Here is a 19,459-nt window from a genome sequence, read left to right on the forward strand (position 1 = left end):
TAAGGGCTTTACCAGTGTTACCTCACTTAGTCCTCACAATAATCCTCTGATGTAGGAATCATTAGTCCCATTTTACAAATAAGTAAACAGAGGCTTAGAGAGTTAGGAACTTTCCGAAAGTCACATGGTGATAAGTGGTAGAGCTGAGGATTCTATTCTAGATTTCTCTCACGAGTCCAAACTCATCTGAAGAAGAAAAAAAATATTCTAGACTGGTTCACTTATTTTGTGATTAAAGATGGTAAGTATAGGCTGGGCATGGTGGCTCATGCCTATAATCCCAGTGCTTTTGGGAGGCTGAGGTGGGTGGATCACCTGAGGTCAGGAGTTTCTGACCAGTCTGGCCAACATGATGAAACCCCGTCTCTACTAAAAATACAAAAATTCGCCTGGCATGGTGGTGGGAGCCTGTAATCCCAGCTACTTGGGAGGTTGAGGCAGGAGAATCACTTGAACTCAGGAGAAGAAGGTTGTAGTGAGTTGAGATTGTACCATTGCATTCCATCCTGGGCAACAGAGCAAAACTTCATCTCAAAAAAAAGATGATAAGTATAAATAGGATGTAGCTTAGTCTTCATATTATTTATGATATTCATATTTATGACAATGCTAAGTGAAAAAATAGAATATAAAACTATAGGCTGGGTGCAGTGGCTCACACCTGTAATCCCAGCAATTTAGGAGCCAAGGCAGGCGGATCATTTGAGGCCAGGAGTTCAAGACTAGCCTGGCCAACATGCTGAAACCTTCTCTCTACTAAAAATACAAAAATTAGCTGGGTGTCATGGTACGCACCTGTAATCCCAGCTATTCTGAAGGCTGAGGCAAGAGAATCACTGGAGCCCAGTAGGGGGAGGTTGCAGTAAGCCAAGACTGTGCCACTGCAGTCCAGCCCGGGCGACAGAGCAAGACCCTGTTTCAGTAAAAAAAAAAAAAAGAATATAAAACTATAACAATTTTTTAAAAACACATGGGAAAACAGCAGGAGAAAATATACAAAAAACTATGTGTAATGTATACATATATCAAAATATCATATTACATACTGTAAATATATACAATTTTTGTCACTTATACCTCACTAAAACTAGGGAGGGAAAACTCCCCAGTGCGATGGAATTTGGAGTGATTGCATATTTTCCTTCTACATTTTGTGCTTGTGGTAATGCTAAAATAGACTTCTTTAAAAATGTTTTAAAAAGCAGACTGGAAGCCGGGCATGGTGGCTCATGCCTGTAATCCCAGCACTTTGGGAGGCTAAGGTGAATGAATAACTGAAGTCAGGAGTTAGAGAGCAGCCTGGCCAACATGGTGAAACCCTGTCTCTACTAAAAAAACAAAAATTGGCTGGGTGTGGCGGTGGGCACCTGTAATCCTAGCTATTTGGGAAGCTGAGGCAGAAGAATCACTTGAACCTGAAAGGTAGAGGTTGCAGTGAGCTGAGATTGTGCCACTGCACTCCAGCCTGGGCAACAGAGGAAGACTCTGCCTCATAAATAAATAAATAAAAAGCGCCGGGCGCGGTGGCTCAAGCCTGTAATCCCAGCACTTTGGGAGGCCGAGGCGGGTGGATCACGAGGTCAAGAGATCGAGACCATCCTGGTCAACATGGTGAAACCCCGTCTCTACTAAAAATACAAAAAATTAGCTGGGCATGGTGGCGTGTGCCTGTAATCCCAGCTACTCAGGAGGCTGAGGCAGGAGAATTGCCTGAACCCAGGAGGCGGAGGTTGCGGTGAGCCGAGATCGCGCCATTGCACTCCAGCCTGGGCAACAAGAGCGAAACTCTGTCTCAAAAAAATAAATAAATAAATAAATAAATAAATAAATAAATAAATAAATAAAAAGCAGACTGGAAATCAAGGAAACCAGTTTTTAGCCAGCAGGTGTCTTTGTGACTTCAGTATTTCATGTGTAAATTTATATTACCAGCCAACAGTTATTAAGCAACTACTATGTTCCAGTTAAGTTTACAAAAAAACAAAATGTAAATCTCCCTACAGTTTTCTATTATAGCTATTCTATAAATGAGGAAACGAACTCTCAGAGAGGATGAATAGGAAAGGCAGTAGAGCTTCAGACCTGGCTTTGAATCTTGGCTTCCCTCCTGTATGTTAACTGGCTATGGGAAGGTTACTATCTCAGAGACTCAATAATTTCTACCTCCCAGGGTTCTTGTGAAGAGTAAATATGATTATGCATATCATGCCCTTGGCACAGAATAAAGCACAGTTATCCCCCAGCATCCAAGGGGAATTGGTTCCAGGACTCCCTATGGATACTAAAATCCAAAGATGCTCAAGTCTGTGATATAAAATGATGTAATATTTGCATTTAACCTATGCATATCTTCTCATACTTTAAATCATCTCTAGATTACTTATAATACCCACTACAGTATAGATGCTGTATAAATCATTGTTATTAATGTAATGTATTGTTTAGGGTATAACAACAAGAAAAAAGTCTGTACACGTTCAGTATAGATACAATTTTTTCCCAGATATTTTCAATCTGAAGTTGGTTGAATCCAGATACGTGGAACTCATGGATAGAGAGTGCTGACTGTGCTGGATGAATGGCAACCATTGTTAATATTAAGCACTTTGCAAAAACATTTTTTTGCAAACTGGGGCAAGGCAAAAATAGGAATTCAATCCTAGGGCTGTATGAGAGCAAAGTCTAGGCTCCTTTCCCCATGAGGTGCTGCCTGGGTGATCCTATGGCATCCCCTATGCTATCTTCCAGGTGTAACAGTTATGATCCTGACATTCTCAAATCTGCTTTTGAAATGATAGTTGAAAACCTAATGCCATATTTTGTTTACTTCTATTTATAAAAAAGTATCTGTTGCCAAAGGCCTTGGACTCAAGGGTCAGCCCCTGATTTATCTGCTTAAGCGAGATGTGTGGGCTAGCACACTCCAACCCATTCTGAAAAGCACACTTGTGTCCGCATCTTAGGAGAGGGGACTCGGGACCGGTCCACAGGCTGGAGATCTTGTTACTGGCTTTGGCTGAGCACGTACCAGGCAGGCTGTGTTTGAATTAACTGCATGTCAGAAGGTTATAAAACACTTTTACTCTCTGTGTCCTCTTAAAAGTATTTCTTTCTTGTTAAATACTGGAGGAACACTACGTTATGTTTAAAATCTTTGGATCCCGTAAAGTCTTTAGGGGAGTTGGTTTTCAGCCATTTGTGTAGTTAGCCTCTTCTCTAGGTCTTCTTCCTATATGCATTTCTACTGTGCAGAAAGATTAAGTTACTACTAAGTGAATAATGTAATCTTTCATTTATGCTGCACATTTAATGCTTTTTATGATGATAGTCAGTGTTTGGTTAAATCACATAAAACGTTTTAGAAGGGGAGAGAAAAGAGTTTATGGAGCTGTAGGTTATACCACACCTGCAACCCCCTTTTCTGAGACTTATGACCCAAATCAGTTATTCCCTACATAAAGTGCTTCAACTATTCCCTGAGTGAAACTGACCCTGTTGTTTTGGTCCCAGCTGATTAGACCAGGGTTGGTGTCCAAGCCAAAGACACTAATGTGGAAGCTGGGTACGCAGGAGGTTAAAAGCCTCAACAGATTTTGTTATGAAACTCTGCCCGACCGGAGCGTCTGTTGGATGGGGATAGACTGATGATGCTTTCACACAGAGAAGGGTGGTCACACTCCATGGCAGGAGCTGTTGTGCCAGTTCTCTATAAGGTCCAGCATAAGGCCATGGCTGAGAAGTCCAGGAACTCAGAGTACAGCTCCTTCTTCTCTCAGTAAACCTGAAGAACATCCCTAATAATGACCCTCAGAAATAATATAATCATGTGCCTTCTTACAGATGAGGAAAACCAAGGTCCAGAAGACAAAAGACCACATGGCTAATTAGTAGTGTCCCTGGGGGAGAAGAGCTTTGATTTCTTGATTCCTAGTAGTTCTTCAAGCTATAGGGCTGTCTCGTGTTTTATGGTGTGGTGATCATATCAGCGTGCTTTAGAAGATACAAATTAATATTTGTCTTAACATTTATTCATTATGTATGCTTTTATTTAATACCTGCTAAATGGCTAGAACTGAGCCAGGAATCCAGGGGAAAAAAGAGAAAATGTAGGCCTCAGCTTCTAGTCATTTATAATCGAACTCAGGAATCACACACATCACACTATTTTACAATTAAGTGCCAATGTGAGTCAATAAAATGTTGGAATGAGGACTGTATTTACTGCAGAGGATAAAAAGACATTTATTTTGAGTACTACATAATAGGATTGATAGTGGTTGACTGATGTGATGCATGCAAATGAACTGTGGAGCTAGCAAACTCAGAGGAAAGCCAGATTGATGAATTGGGATCTATTGGTCATGCCTGCCCTGTGGATGCTCGGAGTGTGTGTTCCACGTTGTTTTCAGGTTTCTAGTGAAGGTGGATCGTTTTGCATAGACACGGAGGTGGACACACAATGTTTCTTTTTTCTTCTTCTTCTTCTCTTTTCTTTTTTTCTTTTTCTTTTTTTGAGATAGGGTCTCTGACTCCCAGGCTGAAGAGCAGTGACACTATCAGAGATCACTGCAGTCTCCACCTACTGGACTCAAGCGATCCTCCCATCTCAGCCTCCTGAGTAGCTGGGATTACAGGCATGAGCCACCACACCCAGCTAATTTTTGTATTTTTTTGTAGAGATGGTGTTTCACCATGTTGCCCAGGCTGGTCTCAAACTCCTGATCTCAAGTTATCCACCAGCCTCTGCCTCCCAAAGTGCTGGGATTACAGGTGTGAGCCAGTGGGCCCAGCCCACACATTTCTGATTCAAGAAAATAGCCTAGGCAAAGACTTGAGTGTGGATGTTTGAAGGGTAGTGGCGAGGCTGGACTTGATCAAATCAAGAATGTGGGCAGATAATAGAGGTAGGTGATAGAATGGTAAGTGGTAGTTTTTAATTTTACTCTATGGCTTGTGAAACTTTGTGAAATGAAGGCACCAGTTGAACTCTACCACTACTCAGGCAGGGGGTGTGTTGCGATGTGAGGTAGGGGTGTGGTTGGGGAGGGGATAAGATTCTGGGTGTCCCTCACTTCTACAGCACAGCACTAGTTTGTCTGTTTCATACACTGTGACTTTGTATAAGAACATGTTTTGCTTCTGAAGAAACAGTTTCTTGCTTTCATAAAACAAGCTTGAAAATCACTGCTTTAAGCAATAGAGGGTCTCTGAAGATTTTTCTCTCATGAATTTGATGCTTTAGGAAGATTAATAGGGTACTAGCTTGTAGACTGCATCTGAGAGGGGTTGTTAGGGCACTGTTGCAATTTTCAAGTGTAAGGAGGCAAAGATCTGTTTTAAGATGAAGGCAGTTGTACCAGGGCAGAGATGATTAATAAAGAACTATCTCAGGGGCAGAGCTAGGGAGGGAGAAGTAGTCCCCATCCAAGGATATAAATAATTTAAAATGAAATTATGCTCATCTCAGAAATTTAAACTCTATCAAATTAATTTATCATCTAGGCTATAAATTTTATGAGGGCAGAGAATTATGCCTGTCTTGTTTATCTGATGCCTGGGAGATAGTAATATTCAATAAATATTTGTTTTCTAAACAAATAAACAAAAATCAGATGTAACCATTTGGATAATTTCTGCTGCAAGTAGGAGAAGTCTTGACCTCAAATTGGCTTAAACAATAAGGACATTTATCGTTTCACATACCAGAAAGATCAGAGGTAGATGAGGTTCCAGGATCAACACAATTAGCAGCTAAGTGACATCATCAAGGACCCAAGTTCTCTCCCTCTCTCCACTCAGCACCCTTGGTGTTGGCTTAATCTTGAGGCTGACGCTTCTCATGTTGAAGGATGGCTGCATGTAGCAATCAAGCCTTCTGCTTTTTTGTTTAAGGACAGCAGCATAAAAAGAAAAACCTTTCCCCTAAACAGATCATACACCCTTACTTCCCATTCCATTCTCACCCAGTAAGCAGCCAAAAGAATGCCTTGTCCTGATTGGCCGAGCTCAAATCCAGTCTAACCCTGGATTTGGGACTAAGACCACTTCCCCTGCATACTGGAGGAGGGAATGTTAGTTACGTGAACAAAATCTGAGTCTAGTAAAAAGAAATAAGGGAGATGGGTGCTGAGTTGAGTACATTTGTCACTATGTGTGTGGTTTGAGGACCAGCAGCCTCAACATCACCTTGGACCTTGTCAGAGATGAGAAATCTTAAGGCTTACCTCAGGCTCACCAAATCAGAGTCTATTTTAACAGGAGTCCCCAGGCGACTCATGCAAATACATTTGAGAAACATTGCTCCATACCATACACTTGAATCCCTTTGCGGCCCTTTACCCAGCACAGAGAACAGATGAACATCTATGTCTTCCTGCAGACCCAGGCAGGAAGAATGATCTTCAGTGCCATCACTCCTGAGCTCCCACGGCATTTTGTTCCTACTTCTATTATATATCTTTATCCCACTGCATCATATTTAGTTATTTAAAATATCTAGAATCCCCAAGTACCTAGCTTAATACTTGGTACTAAAAGGTACTCAGTGGGTTCCTATCCATTCGTTCGATTATTCAACAGATTTTGATTGAACACCTATACTTCTGGTGCCATCCTAGATTCTGGGGACACAGCAGTGAACAAAGGGGCCAGAAATCTCTACTTCACAGACTGTGAGTTCCAATCAGAGGAGTAAGGTGTTTTAAGTTACATTATTTGTTATATTACATATATACTTGTAGAGTGAATGAATTAATTGAACAAATACTGAGCACTTACTATACGTCAGGCACTGTTACAAGCACAGAGATGAGATCCATGAACAGAGGTCCCTGTTTCTGGGGACAGAGTGATAAATAATAAGTAGATAAGTGAATTATGTAGCATACTAGAAAACAATAAGTGCTATGGAACAAACAGAACACTTTAAGGGGGAATCAAGAATGCTGGGGCCATAGAGATGAAATTTTAAATGGAGTGGTCAAGGTGGCCCTTATTGATGAGGTGACAGTTTATGTTCTAGTGGGAGGAATGAGTTTTCTGACATGTGACTAAGAGAATAATGGTATATTGGAAAAAGTCAAGATGTGGCAGCTGTGGCTCAAATATTTTTTGGAGGAAGGTAAGATAACAAGGTAGTGTGGGCTTGTGGGGTTGAAGCTATTGATGAATTATCCAAAGGAAAATGCCCTATAGACAAGTAAATGTGTGGGGCTGGAGTCTGCTTCTGAGGTCAGGGTGGATGTATCAGATTTAGGTATCATCAATATATAGAATTGTTTCACCAAAGAAAGAATAGAGAGGAAAAAAAATTGGGGGCTCACGTCGGAGGCTTAGAAAATGCCCTTTATCATGGGTTAGAAGGAAGAAGATATTTTTGTATTGTCGAGAAACATCACTGGGTGATTGATTGAGGTCAGCAGTAAAACAAACAAATAAGCCAGTGAACACATTTCACATCTTATCCTTGCCCCATCCTGATAATAGATAAAACAGTATACTTGGGGAGGAGAACGCATGAAGCATGGGCTGACAAAACTTCAAGACTTTTCCAAAAGGCTGTGATAAGCAAAAAAGTAGTCATGACCATCTGTGACTAGATAAGTTTGGTCAAATTGGCCAGGGCGACAGAGGCTGTCCAGTCCACTCTGCCTAGTTCTTGCAGCTTCTCCATGGACTAGGCCTGGGAATATGGCACAGTAATTGAGTCAGCTGTGGGTGGAGCCACAGGCCAAGTGCATGTACTTCACTGTTCAACCCATGCAGAGGAACCAATTTTTCTTGGTGGTAACCTTGGGGATGAAATCAGGGACAGAACTCAAGCCTTGGTTGCTATTCTTTTTAAGTTCTTTTCCCTTCCCTCCCCTCCCCTCCCCTCCCCTCCCCTTCCCTTCCCTCCCCTCCCGTCCCCTCCCCTCCCCTCCCCTCCCCTTCCCTCCCCTCCCCTCCCCTTCCCTCCCCTCCCCTTCCCTCCCTTTCCCTTCCCTCCCTCCCCTCCCCTCCCCTCCCTCCCCTCCCCTCCCCTCCCCTTCCCTTCCCTTCCCTTCCCTCCTCTCCCCTCCCCTCCCCTCCCCTCCCCTTCCCTTCCCTTCCCTCCTCTCCCCTCCCCTCCCCTCCCCTTCCCTCCCCTCCCCTCCCCTCCCCTCCCCTCCCCTTCCCTTCCCCTCCTTTCTTTCCTTCTTTCCTCCTCTCTCTCTCTTTCTTTAACTCTTTCTCTCTTTCTTTCATTTTTTTTTCCTTATTTCCTTCTTTCTTGACAAGTCTTACTCTGTTGCCCAGGCTGAAGTGTAATGGTGCAATCTTGGCTCACTGCAACCTCCACTTCCTCGGTTATAGCGATTCTCCTGCCTCAGCCTCCCAAGTAGCTGGGATTACAGGCACGCACCATCATGCCTGGTTAAGTTTTATATTTTTAGTAGAGACAGGGTTTCACCAGGTAGGCCAGGCTGGTCTTGAACTCCTGACCTCAAGTGATCCACCTGCCTCAGCCTCCCAAAGTACTGAGATTACAGGCGTGAGCCACCACGCCCAGCTGCTATTTCCTTTTTATCCATAAAGGACCCCAATCCAAGCAATCCCAATAGTACCTGTTCTTATCTTCCTTCCCAGTGCCTTTCTCTCTTGGCTAACCTTTGCCTTTATACTGTCCCCTGGTTTTCTAGAGCCAATTCTGCCTTTATTTCATTAACCCTCTCAAATATATTCTTAGAGAGCTATAGCAAGAAAAATCACACTGAAGTGTGAATTACCAACATCGTTAATAAAAGATAAGGCATTTACTAGAATTCACTTGTTCATCTAGCCAACAAATATTTATTGAGTGACTATCATGAGACAAGCACTTGCTAGGTCCTGGAAATAAAGTAGTGAATAAGTAGCAGTTCTGGCATTCGTGAAGTACATAGTCCTAATTCAGAAAGAATTAGAGAGTCAGATGGGTAAAACTTACATTGTAAGAAAGTGCTAAAATAGGGATAAATTAAGGGCCATGCAGTCTTTGGGAACAGGGGTAGGAAAGGGGAGAGAGTATTCCAAGCCAAGGGGGCAATGTGTATGAAGGCCTGGAAGCAAGAATAAGGGACTAAGAAAGGTGAGCGCACTGATGGGGAGGCAGTAGCGTAGGAGAGCCTGCAGTGGTCAGTAATGGCCAGAGCATAAGGGCTTGTAAACACTGTTAAGGAATCTGGACTTCATGCTGAGGGCCTTGAGGACCCAGCTAATGGTTTTAATCTGGGGATTGTCATAATCAGATCTGCATCTTAGAAAGATCACATTTGTTGCAGCTGCAGTGTGGAGAACAAATTGGAGGCAGAGACAGGTCAGGAGGTAACCACAGTCATCCTGGCAGGAGTCGACGGTGACCTGAACTATGTACTGTCAGAGGGAATGAAGATAAAGGGACAGAGTCAAGAGATAGGAAGAAGGCATTCATGATGGATTGAATGGGGTCAGAGAAGGAGAGAGAGGAGTCAAAGATGATTCCTAAGTCTCTGACCGGGATGGAAATACTCCATAATGGTAGGATTGCTGGCATCCGTGACCTGGGTCTATAGCATAGATATTTTTTGGGGTGGAGTGCTTGCTTGTCACACTTAAAATCACATTATGCAAACAGCTGTCTATCCCAAATATTTACCTTTGAGGATGGCTCTGGCAATCATTTTTACTTACTGGCATAGGGAGTCCTTTTGTCACGTGAGGACTGGGAGTGTTTGTGGCCTGAGTACTTTCAGAGTCTAGTGAAGGACCACAGAGTGTTTTCTAGAATTATGCAGGGTATTGGCAGTTTTCATCTAATGATGATGACTTGAGTCCAACCCCCGGCCCTCATATCATGAAGTTTCACTTTTATGCAATCTCGTTTCCCTCTAGATCCCATTCTTCCCCTCCTGTTTATAGTGGAAACACTTGACAGCTGGAAGTCTTAACTGTGTAACATACTGAATTGAATCAGCTTTCTTTTACTGCTGTTTATATTTGAGCACTCTCTCTCTCTCTCTCTCTCTCTCTCTCTCTCTCTCTCTCTCTCACACACACACACACACACACACACACACACACACACACACAGCTTTATTTAAAGATAAAGTCTGCACAACTTAACAAAACTTTTAACCAAACTCCAGGCAACCTAAATTGCAGTCCCGCCGGGTGCGGTGGCTCAAGCCTGTAATCCCAGCACTTTGGGAGGCCGAGGCGGGTGGATCACGAGGTCGAGAGATCGAGACCATCCTGGTCAACATGGTGAAACCCCGTCTCTACTAAAAGTGCAAAAAATTAGCTGGGCATGGTGGCACGTGCCTGTAATCCCAGCTACTCAGGAGGCTGAGGCAGGAGAATTGCCTGAGCCCAGGAGGCGGAGGTTGCGGTGAGCCGAGATCGCGCCATTGCACTCCAGCCTGGGTAACAAGGGCGAAACTCCGTCTCAAAAAAAAAAAAAAAAAATAATTTAAAAATAAATAAATAAATAATTAAAAAAAAAATTGCAGTCCCTACTATGTACATATTGAAAGTGCTATGCCATAGATATTTTGATGTTATACATCTAAAGGAATCTACATAAAAATCATGTATTATCATTAAATATGTTTTTTAAAAGTTTTCATTATAATTTATAATGTAACCGAGGATGGTTAATGTTGCACGTAAGGAGTGTTAGAGCCATAAATGAGAATACTTGACAAAGCAATCAGATTTAAAAAGAAAATAAGTGCACCTGGTCTGCCTTAAATGCTTTTTAAAAGACTCTTTCAGGAAAGTTCCTGCAAGTGAATTAAGTCTCTGTTTCTCCCGGGGCTGCCAGCACTTTCTTTGGCCAATACAACAGCTGCACCATGCGGTGCTGAGCTGCAGAAGGCACAGCGTGGCTGTGGTCACTGCCCCAGCCCTGGCAGACTGACTTTCAGAGGCTGCTAGCTGGCACATTTAACAACTGTTAGAAGGCCAGATTTTTCACTTGCACAACAGTGGATAAACCATTTGCTTTCAAATATTCGGTCCCTATTAACTGAATAGAAGGCATCTGAAGGCGAACAGCATGGCCATCCTTCAAATTAGGCCTCTTAGTTACTGGCATTGATAACCATGCTCAAGGCTAAGATGATAAAGTGGTATCATTCTTCAATTCAAGGACAAACACAGCACCAAGCTGACTGGTATTTTAGAAGATGTATTTTTAACAAAATAATGGTTTATCTGTACATCTGTGCTTTCAGATAATGAATTGTCTTGAACCCTGGCCAAAACTCCTAAAGGGTTTCACATCTCTGGAATTAGAAAAAGATGTAGTTTTATAGGTGTTTTCTTTTCTTCTTCAAGGGATTCTTGTTGCTGAATTATGTGCCCTACCAAGGCCTGTGGTGGAAGAGGGTAGCTTTGTGAATTAGAAAGGTCCAGTGAAAACTTCTATTTATGTGACCCCTGGTGGCTGATGGGAGTGATTGGTAAACCTAGACAATTTTTCTTAGAGGCTAATTTCCTTCAATAACAGAGTAGCAGATTGATGCCTGGGTCTGGTTGGTGTTTCCTGAGATTCTATCGCTGCTTGCTGTCACATAGACAAGGTACATAGAAAAGTAAATACATGGGTTTACATTCATTAATGTATCCTCCAGATATTGTCATTAAAAGCGGTTGTGGCTATTGGCTGGCCCGTTTTGACTGCCTGTCTTAGGCTGCAAAGACATGAACAAAAGGGAGGGTGGGGATTCTTGCGTTGGGGATTATGCATTTACCAATGCGGAGAAAATGAAAAGGTGGAAAGCTGTGGAGAAATTAGGATGAATCAGAATCACGTTGGCTTCCTTGTGCCTTGCCAAGCCCACGTGTCCCATTTTACTCCAGCAAGGACCAGAGCACTGGAGTGGGAGTCAGGACAACTGGGTTCTTTGTCCCAGTACCACCGTGGACTCACTGGTAGACTGCACAAATTGATTCCCTCTAAGCCTAAATTTCCTCAGTGGAAAAATGAAAATGCTGCACCAGGCAGTGCCAGTTTTTGGATCACCCAGAACTAGTTGCTTTGCCTTTTACTCTCCCCCACACTGCTAGAGATGGCTGGGGTCTTCTCCTTAAAGATACTGCTAGTTCAAAGCTTGCGGAAATCAGTAAACGTGTGCCTGCTTTCCCAATAGATTTGTAATTGACCATGTAGGAAATTTCCATCAGCAGTTCTTAAAATGTAATCCAGAACCGGCAGAAGTTGTTAGAAATGCATATTCTTCGGACCCCCTTCAGATCTGCCGAATCTGAGATTGTGGAGGTATGGTTCAGCAATCTGTAGTTTAGTAAGCCTTGAATTCAGGTGATTCTGACTCATGCTAATTTTTGAGACCAGTGGTCTAAATGAAGTATAATGAGGGTAAAAAGCCTTGGACTCTTGTTCTATTAGGTCTTGCTGATTTGGTCACAGTTGGTATTTTTAGCTTTTAAAACATGCCCAAGGACACTGGAGATAAGATGAAATTTGAAATGAGCTGAGTCAACTCTGTATGTCAAAAGGTTGTCACATTTAAACATTTCTGCTTTTTTGGTGGGGGACAATTACAGAATGGTTTAAAATATAGACCCAGGCCTGAATAAAGAGAACTTTGGGAAATGTAGTTTATTTATTTATTATAGGAGTGCTTTGTAAAGGGGAGGGAGGTTTCTGGGAACTGTCTCCCTGGAGAGGAGGTATGAAGTTTTCCAGGGCACCCCAGACTTGGCTGAAAGAGAGCCATTTCTGCTGGTGCTGGCAGCAGCTCTCTGTAAAAACCCATGCATTTTATCTTTGTGTGTTTGTTTGTTCTGCCTGTTGAACACTGGCTCTCATACCATCTTGTTCGGTAATTCAAAACTGACTTTTTAATTAGGTCTGAAAAGGAATGGTTCCCAGGCAATTCCTTTATAAAACTGGTAAGGACAGTTGCATTTGCTTTGACTTGTTTTGATGTAATTTGTCTGAGAGGGCTGCAGGGTCGCTCTGTTTTAAGTTATATTGGGCTGGCCTCTCCCCTGTGTTTGTCGTGGGAGGGGAGGCGGGCTGAATTCTGCTCTTGGGAACTTTGTGGGGATGAGCAGAAGATGCTGGCAGACTTTTCTCTTATTTTTAGAGAGTAAACTGAATTGCTTAATGCGTTTAAGTCCACCTGGCTCAAGTTTAGCCATTGGCCAGAGGAAAATCTTAACCAGTCAAATTACAGGGGCTATGGGGCCTGCTAAAAAGCAGACTGAAAATGGTGACTGAGGTGCTAGTCCAAAAGTTCCCTTTTCAGGTTTCATCTAACCGAGACTGGAGACATTCTAGTTAATTTGCATACTTGAAAACTGGGATTCAAACCTAACTTCTCAATTGAGAAAATTATTATTGCATTTTAAAATTCTTTTTTGCTTTAACATCCAGGTGTGGGACCCTCAGGAGGCCTGGAAATTAAGGATGAAGTTGCTACCAGAGCAATCCCACTTTGTTTTGGTCATTTACACTTTTATTTAAGAATCACTTTGGAGAAAATGTTCCACTGCTTTACAAAGTTTGAAAGTCATTGATTTAGACTGGGGGTGTCAATCCAGCCTTGGCCCTATGAATCAGGATTGTCTACTCCCTCCTAGTCCACAGAGCAAGGCTCAGACACCTGAGGCTCTGGGACCACTCTTCCTCAGCCCCTGTGCTATTTGATTTTTTTCCCAATGGTGTGGACTTTATTTATTTATTTATTTTTGAGATAGAGTCTCACTCTGTCATCCAGGCTGGAGGGTAGTAGTGTGATCTCAGCTCATTGCATCCTCCACCTCTCAGGTTCAAGCGATTCTCCTGCCTCAGCCTCCCAAGTAGCTGGGGTTACAGGCATGCACCACTATGCCTGGCTAAGTTTTGTACTTTTAGTAGAGATAGGGTTTCGCCATGTTAGCCAGACTGGTCTCGAGCTCCTGACCTCAAGTGATTCACTCACCTTGGCCTCCCAAGTGCTGGCATTACAGGCACGAGCCACTGCACCTAGCCCCCAATAGTTCAGACTTTAGATCCATCTCTAGCCCCACATTCAGCCATCCCTCTGCTTCTCCCCTAGCATGTGAATACTCACTCAGGTCTCCAACTGTCTGGCATCTAATCACATTGCTAAGCACCTGCTTCAAAGACAGAAAGGCCAGAGAATGCCTTGAGCCATATGTTCTCCATAGCTGCTTGGCTTTGTGGTACTTTGTGCAGGCCTACATAACAGGTCTTCTTAATGGCCTTGTCCAGAATGGAGTCATCGAAGCCTACTATAAATAGTTCTCTCATGCACATCTATTTTCCAGTTTCTATATTTTTACCGTCATCTCAGTCTCTGTGGTCCCATACTGGGGTGGGGTGTGTGTACGTGTACACTTTCGTTTTCATCACTTTTTCATTTGTTTACTCCATTTAGTGGGATTTCAGAAGTAAATGAAGGCAAACATATATGCTGAGTGTTGTTTTACTAGAAATAACTTACACTCCTTAAAAGAAGTTTTTATTCTGAAGCCATTCTAGATTCACAGAAAGTTGCAAACATGCAGGTTGAGTATGCCTTATCCAAAATGCTTGGGACCAGAAGTGTTTTGGATTTCAGATTTTTTCAGATTTTGGAATATTTCATTATACTTACCAGTTGAGCATCCCTAATCAAAAAATCTGAACTCCAAAATGACTGAATGAGTATTTTCTTTGAGCACCATTTTAGCACTCAAAAAATTTCAGACTTTGACTCGGGTGAAAATGGATGATTGTCTCTGTATTGAACATGGACAGATCTTTTTGTGGTCATTATTCCCTAAGCAATACACTGTAACAACTATTACATGGCATTTGCATTGTATTAGGTATTATGAGTGACCCAAAGATGATTTTTGTTTTTGAGACGAAGACTTGCTCTGTCACCCAGGCTGGAGTACAGTGGTGCAATCTCGGTTCACTGCAACCTCCGCCTCCCAGTTCAAGCCATTCTCCTGCTTCAGCCTCTTGAGTAGCTGGGATTACAGGTGTGCACCACTATGCCTGGCTAATTTTTGTATTTTTAGTAGAGACAGGGTTTTGCCATGTTGGTCCGGGTGGTCTCAAACTCCTGACCTCAGGTAATCCACCCACCTCGGTCTCCCAAAGTGCTGAGATTATAGGCATGAGCCACCGTGCCTGGCCCAAAAGATGATCTTAAGTATTCAGGAGGATGTGTGTAGGTTATATGCAAATACTCCACCATTATGTATAAGGGACTTAAGCATTTGTGGATTTTAGGGAGTCCTGGAACCAATCTCTTATGGATAATGAGAAATGACTGTTCCTCTCTTTTTCTGGGCACAATATTTTTAAAAGTTTTTAAATTACAAAAGTAGTATAACAATGTTGAAATAGCTAAAGAAAAAGTTAATGTGTATTTCTTTAATCCCAGGGTAACCACTTGTAACAGTTTAGCATGTGTATGCCCTCATTTCATTCCATATTATCCTAATGCTGCATGTGAATAATTGGCCTAAACCATCCCTTACTGATGAGGATTTATATTGCTTAAATTGTTTTGCTCTTACAAATACATTGCATTGAACATTTGTTTTAATTAGTTTCAAATTTTGAGCATTTCAGATTTCAGGTTTTCAGATTAGGGTTGCTCAACCTGTCATGTGGAGGTTTCATGTATACTTCACCCAGATTTCACCAACGCCAAAATCTTACCCAACTCCAGTACAGGATCAGAATTAGGAAGCTGACATTGGTACAATTCACAGATCTTATTGATTTCACCAATTTTAGATGTAGTTGTGTGTGTGTATGTGTACATAATTCTGCACAATTTTATCTAGTGTAGGCATGTGTAACCACCACAATCAAGATACGAAACTCTTCTACCATAAAGATTCGTTACGCTACTACCTTATAGTCATGCATTTCCCCCCTTCTTACTCCCAACCTCTGGAAATCACAAAGCTATTCTCTATCTCTATAATTTGGTCATTTTGAGAATGTTATATAAGTGGAATCACACAATATGTATTTGATATTGACTTTTTTCCCACTTAGCATAATTCCCTTGACATCCATTGGAGGTTTTGTGGGTATCAATAACTTGTTCCTTTTTACTGCTGAGTCATATTCCATGATATAGCTGTTCCACAGTCTGACCATTTGCCCAACTGAAGGACATTTGAAGTGTTTCCAATTTTTGGCTGTTACAAATAAATGCAATGCTTTTCTAATAAATAAAAACCCAAATCATAAAATTCTAGGAAATGACACAAATGTTGAATTTGACATCATTTTTTGCACTTTTCAAAGAAAGGGAGGAGTTTGGCTTCAACATTGTTAGTGATTGGCAAGTCCTTGGTCTGAAGCCTCCTTTACTCACCAGGAAACATAAACTATGCTTTCTTGAAATCAGTGCACATCTGTGCTGGGGCAAGAAAGCAGGCCTGGTCTTGGCTCAGTTAATTACCCAGTGATTTTATACTCCTGGTAAGACCAGGCTCTGGTATGTTATGAGAAGTTTGTTCAAGTCCCTAAGGCCATTCTCCATAATAATGTGGCCATTTACAATGAGTTATAGGTGATTTGGCTAACACATTCTTCATTGTTAATAAGGTAGTTCATTTGTTTGAGATTTATTTGATCTTTTTTATAAAGCCAGGCCCAACCACAGGGGGAACTTGGAAGATGGTATTGCAGTGTTCTTTGAGGTTTTAGGCAAAAACAATTCTCTTAACAATGGTTCCCAGCATCATAAAATGTTTTAAAGGAATTTATTTATGCATTTGTTTAATAAATAAATATTCATTGAACACATAATATGTGCTAGACTCTATTTTAGGTACCAGGAATATAATGGTGACCAAAGCAACCCGACATGGTTACTACCCTCATGAAGCTTATATTCTAATGGGGGAGACAAATTAATCAAATAATCACAAGGAGAAATGTGAAGTTACAACTGGAACACATTCTATACAGGAGAGGTGCTATGAAATTGTATAATGAATGACCTGATTATTTCCCAAAAGTCCTACCTCCTAATGCTATCATATTGGGTGTTCAGATTTCAACATATTAATTTTGAGGGGACATAAGCATTCAGTCCATTGCAATTCTGAACCAGAAAAAAGAAAATTAATGGGACAGTTGACAAAATTTAAATAATATCTGTAGGATAAGCTATTTTATTCTTAATTCCTTAGTTTTGATAAATGATGCTTATGTACCAAGTTACATTTGGGGAATCTGGGAATTCTTTATACCGTATTTACAACTTTGTAAAAAGTCTGAGATTACTTCCAAATGGGAATTTTTATTTAAAAAAAAAATTAAAATGAAGATTAAAAAGGGGGCTCCCCACGTAAGTACCCAGGGCAATAAATAAAAAGAGACTCACATCTTAGAATATCATTGTGAAGTTTTAGAGCACCACAGATAAAGAAATATCCTGAAAGCTTTCAGAGAGGGGAAAAAAATAGACCACATATATAGTAATGAAAATCCTATGGGCACAAAACTTCTCAATGGCATTACTGAAAACTACAAGTCACAGCAAAATAGTCTTGGTGGTAAGGGCTCGGTGGCCTCATTCCTTACAGTAGCTAATAAATGCTATCTTGGAAGATGTCCTTACTGTGTCTACACTGGCTGTCTGGAGCTTATAGGATGTCGTAGTAGACCCTGGGGAACTCCTGCTCTTCTTAGAATGACTCCCTTCGTTGCTTCCTTTGCTCTTCCCTCCCTGTTCCCAACATGCTAAGGTCACCCCCCAGAAACCCTATTTATATGTGACTCTGCCCCTCTGGCTTCAGTGGATGGAATTAAGTAGTGAATTTTTTATTCTAAATAGGCCGTTCAATGTCCCTTCTTCAGGAATTTGGACAAAGGATGGAGAGATCTCTCGGAGCTAGACTCATCAGCGGAGGAAATGCTACAACTCATGGACAGTGGTATGACCATCTGCCTTAGGAACGGAGCAACCCCTCTGTCTTCAAGAAAAAAGACTAGAGCACAGGGAGAAGAAAACAGAAGCAAGACAGGTAAAGAAATGCCTGGTTGCAGTCCCTCCTGAGACCAGGCAGCAGTTTTGGTATTGGATTTCTTTAGATGTTTATTGTCCTTAAAAGAAATCCCTCTTTTTATTTATCTTAAATTGATGTGTTACTTGAAACCAAATGACTTTAGTAATAGAGAAGTGTGTTTGGATTTCCAAATATCTTAGCCCAAGAGAGTGATTTAGATAGTTCCGATGAAATTCTGTAATATGCTGTAATTTCTGGCAGACCAGCCTAATCCATAAGGGATGTGATGAATGGTGGAGAATGACCTCATCAAGCCCCAGTGAATGTACATTGTTGGGCGGTTTCCAAACTGGATGGTTAATCATAAGCATCAGCTGGAGGCGCTTTTTAAAAATGCAGATTCTGGACTCCCCTCTCACACTTAGCTATGGAAGGAGAACAGTAGAGGGAAAATGGAGGATAAATTAGTTTTGCGTAAGCGTGCCTGGATAGTTTTGAGAGATTCCATGTCAGATATTCAACTTGCTTTTAATACTTTCTCAAACAAAACAAAACAAAAAAACCCTTGCTGATAATGTGCTTGTGCTTATCATAGCCCTTTTCTCACTTTACAAAGAAAGATAGACCCATCACCATCCCAAATCATGCTGGCCTTGGGTCTGAGAACTCCTAGGACACCAAAGAGAAGGCTCCTACAACAATGTGGTTCCCACATAGGGCTTAGAAACCCTTATTTAGAAAACCTTATTTCTGAGAGTAAAACCAGCATTAGAAATAGGCATTTTGGCTTTGAGATGTGTGGTTGAGTGTGATGGTAGGAGTAATGATAATTGTTGTTTAACATCTTTCGTCTTTAATCTGAGCAGCCCTTTCCTAGTGGTTCCTCTAAATGAGGTGACTGTTACAGAATGCATTACCTGGTGAGGGAAATAAGAGGATATTGAGCTGGGTGTGGTGGCTCATGCCTGTAATCCCAGAACTTTGGGAGGCTGAGGTGGGTGCATCACCTGAGGTCAGGAGTTTGAGACCAGCCTGACCAACATGGTGAAACCCCATCTCTACTAAAAATACAGAAACTAGCCAGGTGTGGTGGCACGCACCTATAATGCCAGCTACTTGAGGCTGAGAGCAGGAGAATGGCTTGAACCTGGGAGACAGAGGTGGCAGTGAGCTGAGACTGCACCATGGCACTCCAGCCTGGGCAACAGAGCAAGACTCCACTGAAAAAAAAAAAAAAAAAAAAAAAAGATATTGGTATGAAAGAGTGAATGCCAATATATTTAAATATTGATTATTTTTTTAACTCTCCAATTACTTATTCCTAAAATCAATTAGAAAGGAACCCATAATCATATACACCTACTATGTACCCACAAAAATTAAAAATAAAATAAAATTTATAAAGGAAAGGGAAGCAACTATAAACAGCCAAAGCAGTACAGGTGAATGATTCTGATTATTTTAAATGTTTTTCATGAGC

At 41.6% G+C, this 19,459-nt stretch overlaps 1 pseudogene; it reads left to right on the forward strand.

The window, feature by feature from the left end:
• The window catches only part of LOC141581437 (large ribosomal subunit protein uL30-like), a 102,831-nt pseudogene that overhangs the window by 41,627 nt on the left and 41,745 nt on the right, over positions 1 to 19,459 (forward strand).

Source organism: Saimiri boliviensis, chromosome 15 (assembly GCF_048565385.1).
Source record: "Saimiri boliviensis isolate mSaiBol1 chromosome 15, mSaiBol1.pri, whole genome shotgun sequence".
Taxonomy (NCBI): Eukaryota; Metazoa; Chordata; class Mammalia; order Primates; family Cebidae; genus Saimiri; species Saimiri boliviensis.